At 45.1% G+C, this 8,076-nt stretch overlaps 1 pseudogene; it reads left to right on the top strand.

Moving 5' to 3' along the window:
* The first annotated feature begins 6,259 nt into the window (after positions 1 to 6,259).
* On the top strand, positions 6,260 to 7,416 carry LOC102775044 (annotated as a pseudogene).
* Positions 7,417 to 8,076: the final 660 nt, after the last annotated feature.

The following is an 8,076-nucleotide window of genomic DNA, read 5'->3' on the forward strand; positions in this document are numbered from 1 at the left end:
CCCTTTCCCTCTCTTCCCCCTCCCTCCCTCCTTTCCTAAAAATCAATGGGAAATATATCCTCGGTGAGAATTAACAACAACAAAAACAAAAAAACAAAGACAAAAATAAATGATGAATGGCATATAAAAGTTAATAAAAGATGTTTTTGAATGGACAAGTGATGTCATTTCAATTGCTTAAAAATTATGTGCCTTAGGGGTGGGGTTGGAGAACAAATAAAGCAATGTTTTGTAAAACAATAATTGTTTAATGTGATGGAAGTGGTCATTTAGTTTCAGTTTATTTAGGGAAAGTTAGGTACCCATCTGAAGCACAGCCTTGATCTTTATGGTGACAAAGGGAGTGAGGTACGAAATACTTCTTGAGTACTCTTTTTTAAATGTCACTCAAACCCGAACCAAAAACAGGTTTTCTTATTGAAAGGTGTGTGACATGAGCTGGCTCATTCACCTTTGACCCTAGCTTAATGTGCTCAGTTTTTAAAGTGCCAAAGAAATTCAGGACAAGATAATTTTATGATTTTGTTTTACAGGGTGAGCCCATTGAAAGAACTCTTGGAATAAAAAATAAATAAAAAATAAACCATCCTTGCTGGAAAGCTTTGGCCAAGGTCTTTAACCTCTCTTGGCCATGGTCACCTTATTTGTAAAACAGGGATAGTTGTAGTACTTGCATCAGGATTGTTTTGAGAAACAAATGAAATAAGGTATGTGGAGCTCTAGCATAGTACCTTGTTCCTAATAGTTGCTCAATAAATAGTTACTATTTTAATGCAACTTCAGTAGCCTTCCTCTACATAAGTTTGAAAGGGTATCAACAAGTCATTCTGCTAAATATGGCATGTTTTAAATTCAGATGGAAACTACTGGGGAAGGAACAATATTTATTTAGTGAGAATGATGTCACCAAAGAGGAGAGATAATGTCCGGCATCTAAAGAAGTACAAGAGGAATAAGGAGGAGGAGGAGGAGGAAGAAAATAAGTACTACACAAGACACTAGAGAAATAGCTTATAGACCAGCGGTTCTCAACCTGTGGGTCGCGACCCCTTTGGCGGTCAAACGACCCTTTCACAGGGGTTGCCTAAGACCATCCTGCATATCAGATATTTACATTATGATTCATAACAATAGCAACATTACAGTTATGAAGTAGCAACGAAAATAATTTTATGGTTGGGTCACAACATGAGGAATTGTATTTAAAGGGCCAAGAGGTTGAGAACCACTGGTATAGACCATGGCAGCTGCTCTCAGAATGAATCGAGTGCTCTGAACAAGGGGGCACGATGATCAGCTGGTGGAAAGAAACCTAGAGATAGTTCATGGGGTTCACATGACGGGAAATCATAGTCACGGTGGTGAGTGTGGCATATGTTTGCCTTAAATAGCTCTTTCAGTTTACAAAGAACTTACACATTTTCTCACGTCGTCTTCTCACCAGCCCGGTGATGTGAGTGGTTCAGATGTGATTGTCCCGTGTACAGAGGAAGTCACTGTGTCTCTGGGAAGGAAAGGGGTTTGCCCAAGGCAGAGCTTGCGCCAGATCGCCCTTCCTCAGAAGGAGCCACCTCAGTGAGTTGTTAAACCTCACAAAGTAGCTAACAATGGATAAAACAATGTATTTAATTCTTACAACCATCCTGTGCATAGGTATATGGCTATTAACCTCATTTCACAGATAGCGAAACAGAGGCCCAGGAAAGTGAAGCAATTTGTACAATAAAATGTAGTTAGTGGGAGACCTGGAATTTGAAGTTGGAAAGTCTGGCTCTGGAATCTACACTTTTTACACTACTCCCTCCTGTGACCAGAGCCATAACGATCTGTGGTTCTCAACTTTAGTAAGTATCAGAATCACCTGGAGGGTTTCCTCAGGTGAGGATTAACAAAACAAAACAAAACAAAAAACAAACAAAAAGCATTGCTGGTACTCACATCCCGAATTCTGATTCATCAGGTCTGAAGTGAAGCTCTATAATTTCCTTTTTTTCCCCTTTTCTCTTTCCTTTCCCTTCCTTTCCTTTCCTTTCCTTTCCTTTCCTTTCCTTTCCTTTCCTTTCCTTTCCTTTCCTTTCCTTTCCTTTCCTTTCCTTTCCTTTCCTTTCCTTTCCTTTCCTTTCCTTTCCTTTCCTTTCCTTTCCTTTCCTTTCCTTTCCTTTCCTTTCCTTCCCTTCCCTTCCCTTCCCTTCCCTTTCATCAGCTGGGCGAGACAGAGAGAAACATCTATGTGAGAGAAACACATCCATTGGTTGCCTCTTGCATACACCCCGATCATCCTGCAATAGCAGCCCCAGCCCTAGCTGGTTTGTCTCAGTGGATAGAGAAGTTGCAGGCTCGATCCCCAGTAGGGGGCATGCAGGAGGCAGCCAATCAATGATTCTCTCTCAACATTGATGTTTCTGTCTCTTTCTCCTTCTCCCTTCCTCTCTGAAATCATTAAAAATATATTTTAAAAAAACTGCAACCCTTCAGTCTATGGGCCAATGCCAATGTTCTAACTACTGAGCAAACCAGCCAAGTGTCTTTTTTTTAAAAAAAAAAAATGATTAATTGATTTTAGAGAGAAAGGAAGGATGGGAAGAGAGAGAGAGAGAGAGAGAGAGAGAGAGAGGGAGAGAAGAGGGAGAGGGAGAGAGAGAAGAGAGAAGAAGAAGAAGAAGAAGAAGAAGAAGAAGAGAGAGAGAGAGAGAGAGAGAGAGAGAGAGGGAGAGAAGAGGGAGAGGGAGAGAGAGAAGAGAGAAGAAGAAGAAGAAGAAGAAGAAGAAGAAGAGAGAGAGAGAGAGAGAGAGAGAGAGAGAGGAGAGATTTATTGTTCTACTTATTTATGCATTCATTGGTTGATTCTTATATGTGCCCTTTCTTGGCATTGAACCTACAGCCTTGGCATATTGGGGCAATGCTCTAACCAACAGAGCTACCTCGCTAGGGCTGGAATTTGCATTTCTAGCAAGTTCCCCACGGGATGCCAATGCTGGTGGTTTGGGGACCATACTTTGAGAACCACTGGTCTAGACTAGAGACACAAACTTTTGATGGTGCAGACACGCTGTATATACCACAGGGTTCTTTGGCCTATGAAGGACTGTTGGTAAATATCTGACTTGAGGGGAGGGGACTACACCTGGTGCTCGCAGGAGGCTCATATCACAAGACTTTTTTAACACCCACAACATACCAAGGTGAAGACACTTGTTTGAATGTTTATAAAGGCCCCCCCTAGGAAAGCTAATTTGTACAGTCATGGTCATTCTTGGGGATAGTCTGAGGATAGGGGGCAAGGAAAAGCACATGGATCCCTTGTGATTTTTATAGATGTGCAATTAGTGGAAGTCATTTTCACAGGAAGTCTGGAAATGGACAAGAAAAGACCAGATGGAAGAAATGGGAACATCATTCCTTTCCTTCCATAGCCAGGGTTGACCAGCACTGTAGGAAGGTTGTATGTATTCACATCTCTAGAGCTATGGCTGCTTTCCTGAGATTTTTAGCAATATTATTATTTTAACTAGAAGCCCAGTGCCTGAAATTTATGCACTGCAGGGGGTCTCCCTCAGCCTGGCCTGTACCCTTTTGCAGCCTGGGACCCCTTGGGGGATGTCTGCCTGCCTGTTTTCTTCTGACTACTTTAAGATGTTCTCTGCCTTTGTTTTTTTTGTTTTGTTTTGTTTTGTTTTGTTTTTGTAGCTTCCCTCTAATGCACCCAGGTATTAATTTTCTTTCTCCTTGTAGTCCTCGCAGTCCTCGCAGTCCAGGACCCCTCGGGGGATGTCCGCCTAAGCCAGCAGTCAGACATCCCTCTTGCAGTCCAGGACCCCTCGCTCCTTACCGCCCGTCCTGCTCGCTGCTCCTTAGCGTTGTCGAGAAATCAGAAGAGGCTTCCTCCACTGCTGCTGCTCTTGCCAGCCATGAGCCCAGCTTCTGGCTGAGCAGTGCTCCCCCTCTGGGAGTGCACTGACCACCAGGGGGCAGCTCCTGAATTGGGGGTCTGCCCCTGGTGGTCAGTGCGCATCATAGTGACCAGTCATTCTGATAGTTCCCCTGTAACAGTTGCTTAGGCTTTCATTATATAGATCAGTGGTTCTCAACCTTCCTAATGCCGTGACCCTTTAATACAGTTCCTCATGTTGTGGTGACCCCCAATTTCATTGCTACAAATTGAACATAATTAAAGCAAAATGATTAATCACAAAAACAATATGTAATTATATATGTGTTTTCCAATGGTCTTAGGCAACCCCTGTGAAAGTGCTGGGGTCCAGCCCCAGCAGGTCCAGGGGTCCCCAAAGGTGTGGACGGAGTCGGCGAAGAAGGAATGACATGGAGACAGTGTTCAGTTGATCAGCAGCCTTGCCAGGATCTCTAGCCACAATCTCCAGCCAAGTTCTGTGTCCATGTTCTCTTGCTAGTTTCTCCAGCCAGGATCTCCAGGTCCTCCAGCCAAGTTCTGTAGCCATGTTCTCTCGCCAGGCTCCCCAGCCAGGCTCGGCCCAGGCTCTCCAGCCAGGCTCGGTCGCCAGGCTCTGTCTAGGCTCTCCAACCAAGCTCCGCAGCCAGGTTCTGTCCAGGACCCCCCGCCATGTTCTTTCCAGCGAAGCTCCTCCGTCTCCAGGCTCTGCGCAGGCTCTGTCCTCCAAGTTCTGTCTCTAAGTTCTGTCTCTCGGATCCTCATCTAAGTTCTGAGTCCTGTTATCTTGTTACATCTGTATTTATACCAGTTGACTCTAATCCTATCAATCTCTATTCCAAAGGTGAGGGCGTTTCTTATCTCCATTCCAGGGAGTAAAGATTATGTACTTAAGCATGATTGTTCGTAGTTAAAGTGATTAATTCCCCGCCTGGCAGTTAAGAGGTTTTATTCCCGCCCTAACTTCAGGGGAAAATCCCTACCTGGGGAAACAACCTTTCTCAAAGAGGTGACCTTGGTTAAAACACATAGTGCCAAGAAGGTGACCAAACATATTACCGTATTTGCCGGCGTATAAGACGACTGGGCGTATAAGACGACCCCCTAACATTTCCACTCAAAATACAGAGTTTGTTATATACTCGCCGTATAAGACTACCCCCTCTTCTGCACACCTTCCACACACCAAATAAAAGGAAAAACAATATCAGGTTTGATTTTAACATTTTAATTTATATTCAAATGCTTATGACATGCAGGAAAACTGTCACAAGGCTGTATGTAATCAAACATATACATAAAACAGTGCAAGTTTATTACCGGTAAACATACCGGTAATTCACTAAAGAAAACACACTCTATAGACTGGTACCGTAGATGCTTCTCAGGAACACAGGCAAGCAGCCCACACCTAGAGGGACTGTCAATGATAGAAGTAAGATAACAAATAGAGGGAGAGAGCAAGTGCCGGGCAAGTCCCTAGCAAGTTTGCTGGCGTGACAGTTTCACCTTAAAAGCCTTCAAACTCCTCTTCATCATCTGATATTAAAAGTTCATCAACGACATCTTGGGGCCATGATAGGGATGATAGGGGTTTGACTGGTTGACATTTTCTATGCTGTACTGTACAATGGGGCAGTATTGTGGTTGGCTGTTGGCTGTATACAAAGCCTGATTTGATTGGTCCCTGCTCCCTGTTTGCCCGCCCTGTCACTATAGCAGTCTGGTCCACCCTTGCATCAGCATCTCCCTGGGACCTCACTAGTGCGCAAGTGCGAGCTCTTCAACATTCTAACAGGCACCATGATAGCGCAAAATCGCGAATTGCGATACCATACTGGGTGTATGGTTGGCTGTGTGCGATTTTGCGAGTGCGGTAAAATCGCATAACAGCAAAATCGCATAACAGCCGAGCATACACCCAGCAGCGCTGCTGATGCCTGAACGGTATGTGGAATGAAGTGGGCGGGCATCGGGAGGCCACTATGGCACGGGGCAAGCACTATGGGCAGTCTATCTGAAGTGTACCTGGCGTATAAGACGACCCCCCACTTGGAGGCATATTTTTCAGGGCCAAAAAATCGTCTTATACGCCGGCAAATACGGTAAGAACAGTATGCCATATACGCCAGGTCCCTTGAAACAGCAAGGATGGACCGGCTCCCGGCATGAAAGGGCCATTCGACCCCCAAAGGGGTAGTGACCCACAGGTTGAAAACCGCTGACATAGATGATCAAGGTGGCAGATTGGTTACATTGCCTAGAAATACCCAGACGTGAACTTGCTTATTCATTAGCTAAGGTGTTGCGATTAAAATAACACAGCAATAAAGAATATAATAAGGGGAAACCATGGCTGTGAGACCCCGACCAATGCGTGCCGTGGTTGCAAGCACTAGCAGGGCCTCTGTTCCTTGCATCAGCGTTGCTCCCGGAGCAGTGGAGAGGATGGTGCCAAGTGGCCCCAGACTCACTACGAGTGAGGTCAGAGCAGCCACAAGCTTGGCCCAGGGGCACACTGCTTCCCCCCCGCAAACCCCCCCCCGCCCCAGCATGGGGTGGATGGGTGGATGATCAGATATCAAGCCCCTGGAGAACCTGACGCTGCCTTCAGCAGTCGGCCTCCCCTGCTGGACTTTATGACCAGTGTAAGCCCCTGACAATAGCTTTCCTACCTTGGGCTATTTCTTCAAAATCACGGAGATTAAGTCACCGGGAATAGCAGAGGACGGGAATACTTTTCTGCTGCTGTTTAATGACATGGACTTGTGTGTATCAGAGAATGAAACATTAAAGCATCTCACAGATGACACCATGGCTCCGGAAATCACAGTGACCAGTGGGCAGGCAAAGTGTCTACCCCATCCCCACAGGCACTGGAGGATTCAGGCCCTGTTAACATCTCAGGGGCAATCACCCTCAACCTGGACCCACTCACACCCTTTGGAGGGTACTCTTGTAATGTCACCCATCTGTACTCGACCATCTTAGGGCATCAGATTGGACACTCACGCAGGGAAGCCCATGAAGAGATAAACGTTACCTTTACCCTGCCAGCTGCTTGGCATGCGGATGACTGTGCCCTTCAGTCACTGTGAGCAGATGGCGTTCACAGCCTGCATGACGCTCACAGCCAACCCTGGTGTGTTCCCGTGGCAGTACAGCCACCGCACTGTGTTCCGGACACTTACAGCAATGCCATGCTCTGGTACCAGATCTTCCTGACTGCTAGAGATGCCAACACAAAATATGCTCAAGATTACAATCCCTTCTGGTGTTATAAGGGGGCCATTGGAAAAGTCTATCACACTTTAATCTCATGCTTACAGTTATTGTTCCAGATGATGGCCGTTCATTGATAAATTTGCACCTCACACAACAGTTACTTCCTTTTCATGATGATAATAACAAGGTTTTGCTCTCTGGTTATCAAGGGAAAACCTAGCCAATTGCGTCAGAGCACTGAATTTTGTCCTGAGAAGGTTGCTTTGGCTGAGAGGACTGAGTAAACCGTAAGCACTGCCTGCTGACACCAGCCTGGGCCTGGACGCTGTGAATACATTGTCTTGCAATGTTAGGTTATTCCAGCTGAAGACATTTCAAGCGCCTGTAATTGATTTGTACATATTTATAAAAACCTATTCAGAAATTGGTCCACTGATGCACGTGCCTCACACTGGGTGCAGTCTGAACCCCGCAGCCTCCCCTGTGGACTTGGCAGAATGTTCCATGTAGTGCCAGCTGCGATGCCTGATCTCCCAGCCTCAGAGCAGGCCTTGCTGTCTTTACCAAGATCTCAGGGCAGTTCATTGCTGGAGGGGTTGAGGTTTGCTTCGGTTGGAAACAGTCTGCACCTTTGACATGATATTGCATTTCCCAACCCACCAACCCATTTTGTGGATTTTACGTGTCTGTGGCTTAATAATCATAGTACCAATAATACCCTTTTCTCTGTTTTGCTTGCAAGGATACATACATATCTTTCTAAATTTTCTTTTGAAAAAAATAGTCACATTGTAGTACGACTCTAGTTAAGACAGACTTGTGCTTTCAAAATCTTGAGTAAAATGTTCAATATTTTTTAAAAAGAATATAATAAGGACTTGGAGCTATTATGTTCTGTTGTTTAATATTGAATGTAGTTATCCAAACTTCTCCCTGTTTTATGC

This window comes from Myotis davidii, unplaced genomic scaffold (assembly GCF_000327345.1).
Source record: "Myotis davidii unplaced genomic scaffold, ASM32734v1 scaffold57, whole genome shotgun sequence".
Lineage (NCBI taxonomy): Eukaryota > Metazoa > Chordata > Mammalia > Chiroptera > Vespertilionidae > Myotis > Myotis davidii.